This window comes from Ascaphus truei, chromosome 1, assembly GCF_040206685.1.
Source record: "Ascaphus truei isolate aAscTru1 chromosome 1, aAscTru1.hap1, whole genome shotgun sequence".
NCBI lineage: Eukaryota > Metazoa > Chordata > Amphibia > Anura > Ascaphidae > Ascaphus > Ascaphus truei.
In genome coordinates this window covers 202228398-202240359 of record NC_134483.1, presented here as the reverse complement: position 1 = coordinate 202240359, position 11962 = coordinate 202228398, and positions in this window count along the sequence as shown.

Here is an 11962-nt window from a genome sequence, read left to right as displayed (position 1 = left end):
ATTTTCAGCTTTGCGTTTGTATGTCTTGTTTGTGCTGGTTTGTGAGGTTATGCCTGTGATTTTTTTGTTAGCTGTGTTGCACTAAATTCTGTGTTCTTTTCATTCCATGTTCCATACTACACGGATGAAGTTACATCTGGTCACCCCTTGATTACAAGATTGCTTAAGCTGTCATCATTGGGACTTGAACTATTCCATCTGGATATCCAGGACTAACACCTAATTGGACTTATTAGGCGCCGGTATCTCTCTTTTTGTCTCTGTTTCATCTCTGATTGTACTATCAGTGTTCCACCAGGCTGCCTCAGACCCCATAGGGGCTACTCTTATATAGAGTTTACTATCCATTACCACATCATTAGCGCTACTCTAAATCACCCTTTTTTCTCCATAACCATATACAGTTACACAGACAATTACCTATATCATCCACTGGTTTATAGCGATGATGAATATGTAGCTATTCTTCCAACAGGAAGAAAAAGAAAACCCTCACTTATAATATTTAGAGTCAGGCTTCTTTTCTACCCGCCCATCAAATAACTTGATCCAGATGTAATACACCCTGGGGATGATTCCGGACATAACTCATGGGGTTGGCCTTACCCTTACTCCCAGACGATGGTGGGGGAGAGGGGAAGGAAAGGATGGGTGATGGAACAAATCAAATGCAATAACAATCACACGGCCATGTGTGAGTGATCCTCACATAAAATCCTGGTGGTGACTTGTGAAAATACTCCCTCTTCACTTGCACTGGATGAATGCATCCTCCCACAATGGGATGAAAGATAACCGAAAATGGTATAAATGTAATTTATTACACAAACAATGAATTTTCATGAACTTACATATGAAAACAGTTGCTCCAGCTTTCCGCAGCCTCCTTGTATGCCGCGCTACAGTTGATTCCCAGTCCCGCATCCGGTGAGTGGGACTGTGGGCGGGGCACTTAGGGAAACGACGGTGGCTGGTAGCAAACAAACTTCCTCTGCATCCCACGCTGTTCTCTTTCGTGTTGAACATATTCTCTATATGCATGTATATTCAGCATGTAACTAGTTCAAATAAGTAATTTAGTATTAAGTTAGCTGCCTCTGCAAAAATAAGAAGATAAATCAGTCTGAAGACAGGTAGGTGTACAAATGTTTTACACTTTGTATGTTTAATGTCTCCTGAGTTGCCACAGTTAGGAATCAAAGGTTAGTTAAATAATTAGTAAGACAATACAATACATTTGAGATGGGTCTGATGATAAATCACAGCGAGTTCAAACACAGTTATGGTTACCACTTGCCAAGTTAAAATAGCATAGTTCATTAAAGAAAAAATATTCATAGGTTGCATTACAAATCCCAGAATAATATTGCTATAGATAAGTGATACACGATCAGAATATAATAATGTAATAACTTGATTTTTTGGTTTATTGTATAAATACCTGCAAGATATCCTATATTCTGTACTGATTTATGTTTGACATCTACCCAAATAAAAAAACATTGTTAAAAAAAAAAAAAGATAAGGAATATAGGATTAACTAAAAGGATTTAGTGACAGAACAAAGAGGTTACTCTAAATCACAGTAAATATTGTGCACCCCAAAACTGGAACAACCTACCAGATATCATATCAAAACTCATATCCACCACCAGCTTAAGTTCTTTCAAATCTAAGGCTGTCTCACACTTTAATCTGGTCTGTAACTGTTTCATACGCTCATAATATATATTTTCTTTAACTGTGCACGCAATGTCTTGTATATAATGTATACCTTGTTCATTTATGTAACTGTACTTGTAACCATGTATTATTTGTTTTACTCTGTGCCCAGGACATACTTGAAAACGAGTGGTAACTCTCAATGTATTACTTCCTGGTAAAATATTTTATAAATAAATAAATAAAGGAAGACACAGTGTTCTAATGTTGATGATTAACTAAGAACTTTTTGGGTTGACAGTGAGAAAAACAGGGATTACTAAAATGTATAAAGATTGCATTTGGATTTATAGAATGCAGAATCATTTACCACCAAGCTAAGACCAAGCTAAGGATTCCCCACTCTATACCTAAATTCTATATGCCTGAATGACGCAACTGATGATGATGTAGAAGACGTTTTCTATTGTCTCAGAAGAAATTGAGAAAAGAACCGAACCGTGGACTATTTGTTATATTTTGAAAGTTGAGATATTTATTTGCACCCATCTAATGAGAATATGTTAATTTGGTGAGCCAACCCGACCTGCGCCTCGTACACTTCCAGAGGGGGGAAAGCTGGAAAGCAGAAGCCCATGAAAGATCGTAAGAGGGGGTGCGTCTTATGGCAAGGAAGACTCTCCAGGTAACCCTCCGAGTCTAGACCTTGATGTAAATGTACGGTCACATTCAGAGACAGAAGGATCTAAAGGATTATATCAATGAAATATCGGACGGATTTCTTATATTTGAAGGAACTAATAGACCAAAGCAGTCAAGGAGATTCACTCCACGATGTTGCAGTGCAGGTACGCACTCACATGGAGTTGACCCCAAAGCTTAAGAAAACTTAAGGAAAGAATGGCGTGGACGGATATATTTCCGTCCATATTTTCCTGACACCCGTTCCTATTGATAGAAAACATCTATTGAAAGTTTACGTAAGTAACCCTGGTTACATGGTCTTTGCTGTGGATTTTACCCAAAGACAGGCTAATAAAAGCACTAGTCTCCTCACACCACCTGAGAAGGTAGGATGTGTAGATTTGTGGAATGCTCTATGGAACCAAGTTACGAGTGTATTAAAAGAAATAGATGAAAAGAAATTTAGCAATCATAAAGATAATCGAAAGTTTGAGCTCGTGAACAAGCTGGTCTTGATATATGAGCAAGAAATGATAATAGTTAAATGTCAGGATAGGACATTTGAAGTAGATCTAAATTGTAACCAATGTCCAATATTATGGTTGAAGGGTTGGTGAGAGGAGTGAAACTGGGTGTGAGAGGAATTGTCATGACAGAAGTGTGAAAATACACTGCACGCACACTGCACACACACTGCGCACACACTGCACACACACTGCACTTTAAATAAAGCATGTGTTTTCTACATTGACATGCTATTCATTTTACTAAAAATACATGGTTGGGAGGAACGGTCTTCTCCAATGCCCTCATATTGCTAGTTTGACAAGTTCTTTTGACAAGTTTAACCACGCTGCCTGTACATTATGAATAAAAGAAAAGCAGTTAGATGCAGACCCAAAAACTCCAGAGAAGAATGTACTAAGAAGGTAACAATTAAATGTGTGCTAAGCTCTTCTACCTTGGACAGGCTTAATGTAAAGTCTTGACATACAGCATCACTATAAGTAGCATGTTTTGGACCATGGAATCACCTTTTTAATAAAATTTAAAGCAAACCAAACATTTTGCAGTGGAAGCAGCAGCATACAAGCTCTACCGCCATTTAGAATAGAGATGAAAACACTGTAATACATCCAACCAGGGGCCTCATTCTAGTAGCTTCGATGAGTTTGCTGCTATCTCACAAGGTTTGTTCCCACCGAACGGTTTGAAATGGGAGTTATCACAGTATTCAGAATGAATCTGAACCCCTCCCAAGACGTGCGATAGGAAAGTGCCCAAACCGTTCGGCGCAGCAGCAAAGTCATCAAAGATTTTTTCTAAGTTCTCCCGTCTGTGATTTTATTGCAATCTGAGCTGCACAGAGAGAGCCGCCTCTCCCTGCACAGCTCTTGTAGGTGATTGCAGTGTTTTTCTTACAATTTTAATACTAGTGTGCGGGAGCACGGGGTCTCTGGAGCAGAACAGCGCTGATTTAATGTTCGGGGACACCCAGCTTCCCAAGATACAGACCCCGTATTGGGTGCTGGTATCTCCTATGCGTTTAAATGTCCCGGTCACGTGACGTGGGACATTTAAACATTGCTTGGGGATACTGGCACCCCATAACGGAGCCTGTATCTCGGGAAGCAGGGGGTCCCCGGACCTGAAATCAATGTGGTTCTGCTTCAGAGACCCCCTGCTCATGCACACTAGTATTAAAATTAAAATAAAAACAGCTTCATTACCTTAGCGGCTAGCCACTAAGGCAATGATGGGGTTAAACCAGAGTGCCCTGTTTAGTTAACAGGTCTAACCACCCATCCACTGTTGGGGCAACTACCCCCTTCACCCAATCCCTCTACCCCCAATAAACATTAAAATAAACCACAACAAACCTAATACCCACCTCCTCTACCCCCAACAACACCTCCAACACATACAGTACAGTAATGGGCAAAAAGACTATTATCCAGATCTGGATAATAGCTCATTTGCCCATTCAAAATAAAACATTATCCAGCCAACATAAAGTAAATACAACTTCTACTTACCCCTGCCAGGCTGATGGTCGTCCTCCTCACCGATCTCCATGTCCATGTCACCCAATTGTACGCTGTACCATGTAACAGACTTTTTATTTATTTTTTAAGAATGTGATGTCATCTCCAAGGGAGGTAGGGCAGATTCTTAAAACCACATGGCTGCCATCACATGGTACTACAGCCAATCAGATTGTCCCCAATCCGATTGATTGAAGTACCATGTGACGTTCCATTTTTTTTAAAGGGTGTGACATCACTTTAAGAGATGATGTCACAAACGTTTTTTTTTTAAATTTTTCCATCGCATGGTACAGGAACCAATGGGATTGTGAATGTACTACGTGGTAAATATCATAATCCCATGTGATGGCAGCCTTTTTTTTTTTTAAAGGATGTACATCATCTCTCAAAAGCGATGTCGCATCCTTTAAAAAAAATGTAAGATGTCACATGGTACATCAGCCAATCGGATTGGGGACAATCCGATTGGCTGTAGTACCATGTGATGGCAGCCATGTGGCTTTAAGACATGAGGTTTTACCTCCCTTGGAGATTACGTCACATCCTTAAAAAAAAAAAAAAAAGCCTGTCACATGGTACAGATGCAGCGGCCGTTATTCGAACATTTCACGCGTTGTATACCTCGGGATACCCATGTCATTGCGCAGGATTTCTTCCAACTGTACCGCCCCTTCCCGCCTTAAGACGTGAGTGCAGAAAATGGCATTTTAGTGTTAAACACTGAAATTGACACAGTTGCACAGTACTGTACACATTACAATTCATTCATTTCATTGCACACAAAGAAACAGAATACTTGAAATTCAAACAAAGCAACCGCGATAAACACGTGTGCCTGGGGCGGTTGGCGGCGTTAATGCCGCGTGGAGTGCAGCAGCGCACACGAAAACGGCTCCGTGATTTGGTCGAATAACGGCCGCTGCATCTGTACAGCGTTTAATCTGATTGGAGCTGTACCATCTGACCCAAAAATGTGACGTAACAGGTTTTATATAAGTTAAATTTTAGTTTAAGAAACCGACGAGACAACATCTCCCTATGGATTACAAGTAAAGAAGATTCGAGAAAGAAGATTTTTTTACTTGATGCGGAGGATGCCTGAGGATCACACAGGATGGTGTCGCTGATCGAGACCTTCCTGGTACACCGGGATTCGGAGGGTGAAGACATCTAAAAGGTAAGAAAAATATTGAATGTATGTCATTTTTGTTTTTCAAGTTTTTGTATTGTATTTTTTCATTTTAATTTTTTTTGCTTGCCCATTGACTGCTTATGTATTTATCTGTGCCCCTTTAGGGTATAGATAAATACAGTGACAGGCAATGCATTTTTTGGCAAATGTTTGTTTTGAATTAATTGTTATGTTTTTTATTTTCTGTTTATTGTTTTGAGTTAATTGTTATGTATTTGGAGGGCTTGTTTTTATGAAATGTTTGGTGTAAGGCAGGCCTGCACAACTCGTAAAGCGAGAAGGGCCGAACTGCTCCAAGGAAAAAAATTTGAGCACGGGTAAAATCATCATCTTCATCATCATTTCTCCTCCAGCACCTCTCATCATCATCATCCTCATATATCTCCCCCAGCACCCCTCACTATCAACCTTTGCGATACTCCCCATCTATCTCTCATGCCCCCATTTCTCCCCCTCACCCACACACATAATACTCCCTCTCCACATCAAACACACAATACCCCCTGCACACCACACACATCCCACTCCCCCCTGCACCTCACATCATTCTCCCCACTTGCACCTCACATCGCTCTCCCCCCTTGCACTTCACATAATTCTCCCCCCTGCACCTCACATCATTCTCCTCCCTTGCACCTCACATCACTCTCCCTCCCTGCACCTCACATCACTCTACCCCCCTGCACTTCACATCATTCTCCCCCCTTGCACCACCAATGACCCCCCTGCACCTCCAATCCCCCCCCCTGCACCTCCAATCACCCTCCCCTGCACCACCAATGACCCACCCCTGTACCTCCAATGACCCCCCCTGCACCTCCAATGACCCCCCTGCACCTCCAATGACACCCTCCCTACACCTCCAATCACCCTCCCCTGCACCTCCAATCACCCCCCTGCACCTTCAATCACCCCCCTGCCCCTCCAATCACCCCCTGCACCTCACCCCCCTGCACCTCACATCACCCCTCCTGCACATCACCTCCCCTGCACATCAACTCCCCTGCACATCACCCCCCTTCACATCACCCCCTTTCACATCACCCCCCCCTTCACATCTCCCCCCCATTTACATAACCCGCACTTCACATCACCCCCCTTCACATCACCTCCCCTTCACATCACCCCCCCTTCACATCACCCCCCATTCACATCCCTCCTCCTGCACCTCACATATCCCCCTGCACCTCACATATCCCCCTGCACCTCACATATCCCCCTGCACCTCACATATCCCCCTGCACCTCACATCACCCCCTGTACCTCACATCAACCCCCCCGCACCTCCTCACCTCACATCAACCCCCTGCACCTCCTCACCTCACATCAGCCCGTACATCTCCCCTACACCTCCCCTCACCCCCCTGCACCTCAGATCATGGCAGCAGAGCAGACAGGACTGGCACGATCGCAAGCAGCGGGCATCGGAAGTGCCGCACTGCAAGAGCGTGCAGTCTTGAGAGCGGGCTGGGGGGGAGGAGGGGGAGAGCGGGCTTGGCTCGTGGCGGGTGGCGGAGAGGGAGAGCGGACTCGGGGGAGGGAGGAGGAGGAGAGCCGCCGCCGCGGGCCACGTGTTGTGCAGGAATCAGGGAACACGTCCTTTGCGCCGTGTTCCATCCTTACCTGCTGCTGCCCATGCACGCTCTCATTACCGAGCACGCGCGCACCCTCAGATCTTCTAGCTGCTGCACGGAATCTAGTCCCGCCTCCCACATGCATCGCGCGTCTCTCCCACGCGGCGCGCACACGCGATGATGTGCGACGATCCCCAGCTGCGTGGCAAGTCTCCCTTCCCTGCCTTGTTGCCTGCAGCCTATCCCAGCTCTGCTGGGGCTGTGCCTCTGCTCCGCCCTATCCCCATTGCCCTGTCCTGCCTTTAAATACTTCCTGCTTCCTCCCATGCTTTGCTCAGCATAATCCTATGTAGCCTCGTGAAGCTCACTTTGTTTGTGCAGTGCTCTGTCTCCTTTGCAGTTAACTTCTTGTGTACTGACTTGGCTTGTTTGTTGACCCTTCTGGATTTTGGACTTTGGCATACCCTCGACTACGGCGATCTCTGCTACCCTTAAACACAGCATACGGACTCGGACTACGCTTCTCTCTCCAAACCCAGACCATGGCTTACGGACCCCTACTATCCTGTCTTCTCCAATCCAGGAACTCGGCAAGTATACCGCATCTTCTACACTCACCAACACAGACCCGGCAGCGCTAAACTATCTGCCTTCCAGGCACGCCTCCGCTGCTGCGGGTGTGTGGTGTTAGACCGTCCCACTTCAGTGCTGGGGTCTTGTCTTGTTTGTGGGCAGCGCGAGCGTTACACGCAGGTGCGCGTGCAGTGCAGGCACTGGGGCCGTAGCCTTTCTGTTACTTCTCCATCCCTGGTTGGATACAGCCATTTCCTCATTGCTACATGGCTCCTCTGCTTGTAAGGCTGATCCCCAGACATCCTGGTGGCCTGCTGCATGGCCCACTGAGACATGTCTGCATTCCCTATTGTTGGACATGCTTGTACTTCTTATGGCCATATACAAAGTATTCTAACTCAAAGGTTACTGTCCGTGTGTAGAACACAATAAAAGGGGGCCTGGCCTGAACTATACTGTTGGGAAAGTCTTCCCTATCTCTGGGTTGTGGTACTTCTCTTTAGCTGCTATCCTGACCTGGCACTGGAACTCCCCCAGAATCCCATGCTCCTTTCCTATATCAAAACATCAACATTATTACAAGGTTGTTTCTTTCTTTTGATGAAGACACTTTATTATAGAATTGCATCATAATAGTACATTGCTAAGACGCAGGGTAATCGTACCGTTGCATGAATAAATTGTATGGTAATAGTACAGAGAACTGACTGCTGTATACAAACTTCCAAAGTGATTATACAGTGAGACTAATAACTTGTACAAGAATGGGTTTCAGCAGACAATTGTAAGAGTGAATGCTCATTCAAATTCCAATTTGTCTCTATGCTGAAACCTCATTTCACTCTTATTTGAATTAAGCCTGAAATTGAATCAGATGCAGAGGAAAGCATATATCAAAATATCATGGCATGGTATGATTATATTATCTGATTAACCCAAGGGCCACTGTGTTAATGGACTATTGTTAGGGTTTTTTAAAGTGACATAGCAAAAACACACAGTCTTTGTGAACAGTGCAGCCTGTTTATTGTCCCTCTGTATAGCCTTTTGTTTTACTGCTGAGTGTGTGTGTGCTAAACTGAATAACTATTATATAAACAATGTAAAAGGATTTCATACACCCACACAGTTTGCGTAGGCAAATCATTTATTAAAATCTAATTGAAGGTAACCTATATTAGCAAAGTTTGCTTTTATAGGTCAAAATTATCTTGCAAACCCATAGAAGCTTAAACTTCAAAACCAATTTTACACCCATTGTTATTACCATTCTCCCTTTTTCCATGTGAATATACATTCATCCCATAATAGAGACAACCCTTAATACAAAACTGGAGCAAATTTAGTGCTATTTTGCTTGCCCTAGTTTTGCACACAAAACCTTTATTATCTCACGTTCAGGCAAATAAGTTATCATTAGCGCTAATGGTTTGTAATTCTGTTTTCTTAAAAGTGCAGTTGTTTTTTTTGCCCAGGAATAGGGAGAGGGGCAGAGCTGAAATGCGCTATTCTCAGCCCCGGGGACTCCCTAGTTAACGAGATTTACAGTACAGAATACTACAGGATGTAGCACCGGTTCCTCTGCTCCAGGATTTGCCAAGTCTTTGCCAGCCAGACTTTATAGGGCTTTTGCTAGAGAGAAAGAGAGAGTTTGTCATATTGAGCAGAGTACCCATTTACACATATACCTTTCTCTTCAGCCCTTCAAAATTAAAGTGAAAATATGCAATTTCTGCCAAATTATTGTTAGTTTTTGAGCCCTGTAAAATGTCATGATTTTGGGGAAATTCACAAAAAAAAATAAACACAAAAAAATCTATCTACTTTTGGACACATTCACACATTTATTCTAGTCCCCAATATGCTTGCAGTAAAAATTCACATAAACACCCTTTTTAACCAGCAACAAATACTATAAATTACACAGAGGACCAACAAATTCACCCTTTCCCTGTTGTTAATTTGTCTTCATTTTCACACAATTAAAAAGCAACAGGTGCACAATAGCACATAGGGCACAATATAGTCTAAAAAGTGATGGAAAAACCTTACACAATCATGCTGGGAAAATGCCTGCAAAATGGTAACCGTGAGCCATGACGCGGGACATTTACACTTGCAGGAGATACCAGCACCCGATACAGAGGACTGTACCCTGGGAAACAGGGGGTCCCCAGACCTGTAATTAATGCAATTCAACCCGGAGAACCCCGGCGTCAACCCTATGTTATAAAACTAGCAAGATCGGCTGTAAGAGCTGTGCGGGGAGACACAGAGAGGGACCGCTTCTCTCTGCTCTCTCTGCGCAGCTCTTCCAGACTGGTGGCGGCGGCGGCCCCGTAGAATTAACACAGCAGGAATGGAATCCCTTTCAGAAGCAGGGACCCCCGCTGCATTAATCCTTATGAGAAATTCCGCCTGTGCTGGGCGGTGATCATGCTTCGTCGCGATCAAAGCTGCACTTGGGCCGTAGTCCACTATCTACAAGTGACGCGCAGGCGGAACTTATGGTGCTACATCTGTAGTTCTTTTGAAAGCTCCTTGTATTGTCCCCATATATATTTGTCTATCTACTCCCTTTTACGTGCTGCTTTTCTAATGTAAACAAATAATGTAAACAAATCTAAATTAGCTAGCCTCTTATAAATCAGATTTTCCACCCCCTTTATTAATCTGGTGGCTCATCTCTGTACTTTTCTGGTTCCATAATGTATTTTTTATGGAGTGGTGCCCAAAACGTTCTCCATATTCAAGGTGTGGTCTTTATAGAGGGGCATCATTATGTTTACTATCCTTCCATCCATTCCTCCATTTAATGCAATATAAGATCTTATTTGCCTTTGCAGCAACTGTCTGACATTGGGCTAAGCCTGCTGTCTACAACCACTCCTAAATCATTCTCCATCAAGGATTCACCTAATTTTTCCCCATTTAATCTGTAAGTCATCTGTTTATTCTTGTTTCCCAAATGCATAACCTTACATTTCTTTGAATTAAGTGTCATCTGCCATTTACCTGCCCAATTTTCCAGTATATCCAAGTCCTTCTGGAAATACATTACATCCTGCTCTGATTCTAGTACCTTACACAATTTAGTGTTGTCAGCAAAGATTGAGACTTTGCCCTCTGTGCTAACCTCAAGGTCATTAATATAGAAGTAAAAAAGCAGGGGTCCCAGTACCGATCCTTGACAGAAATGGTTTCAGTAGACTATAGTTTTAATTAGTCTATAATGTCTCATCTGCTGTCACAACCCATGTCTCTGTGCACCCTACTTAATTTCTGTACTTTTACCAAGGTTTTTTTCATGTCGGTAGGGGCGTGACATGTAGCTCCTAATATTTATTTTGAAGAATCCTTTATTTGGAAGTTGTATAAACATTTTACAAACTGTGGTTGCAATCATAGACTCAGAAGATAAATTCACTCAATGAGCAGCAAGAATTTAGTGTCTCTCTCTAAGCAAAATAGTTAACTTTGGTTGGTGTGCCAGTGTGATCCTTCTCATGGACTCATAAAAGTCCCAAGCATTGTGTGTGTCCTTCTAATGCCATCAGTGTCAAATGTTGGAACTTGGGCACCATGTGACCTGATTATAATAACCTTGTTTGATTTCAAGGAGGAAGATTGTTTTAACATTTCTGGCTTTCAACTGCACTAATCCTGTGTTACTAGAGTTGAAAGCGGATCTTGATCTGCAAATGCTCTGGATGCCAAGTTTTTGTCCTTTTAATACCAGTGTGTTCTCAGGCAAGATGCAGCAAGCAGAGCACAACTACCATGTAATAAGAAGGTTCCATCTGAATCTGCTGCATAACCACTCACCTGCAGTATGGCAGCAGCAGACCTGCTGACCATCTCAAGAGCTCCTGTAGCAATGTGTATAGGGCACAGGTCAGTTCAATATTCTTTGCTTTAGTAAGTGATATAGGGCAGGTGGAAGGGAGAGGATCACATCTACTGTATCTTTTTAACCTCTGAATGACTGCAACTCAAGGAGAGGGTTCAATCTACTTGAACTGAATGTTAACAAGAAACATTGAAGAAGCACAGATTATAGGCAAAACGAATACACACATTTTTATTTAGACCTATATAAAATGCCTATCTATCCCCCCAAGGCTACAACTATCCCCCTAAGTAAATATATCACCTTCTTTCCCCCCCACCCCCCCCCCCCCCCCACTCTGGCTCATACCTTCTCCTTCCCAGACAGCAAACGTCCCCCC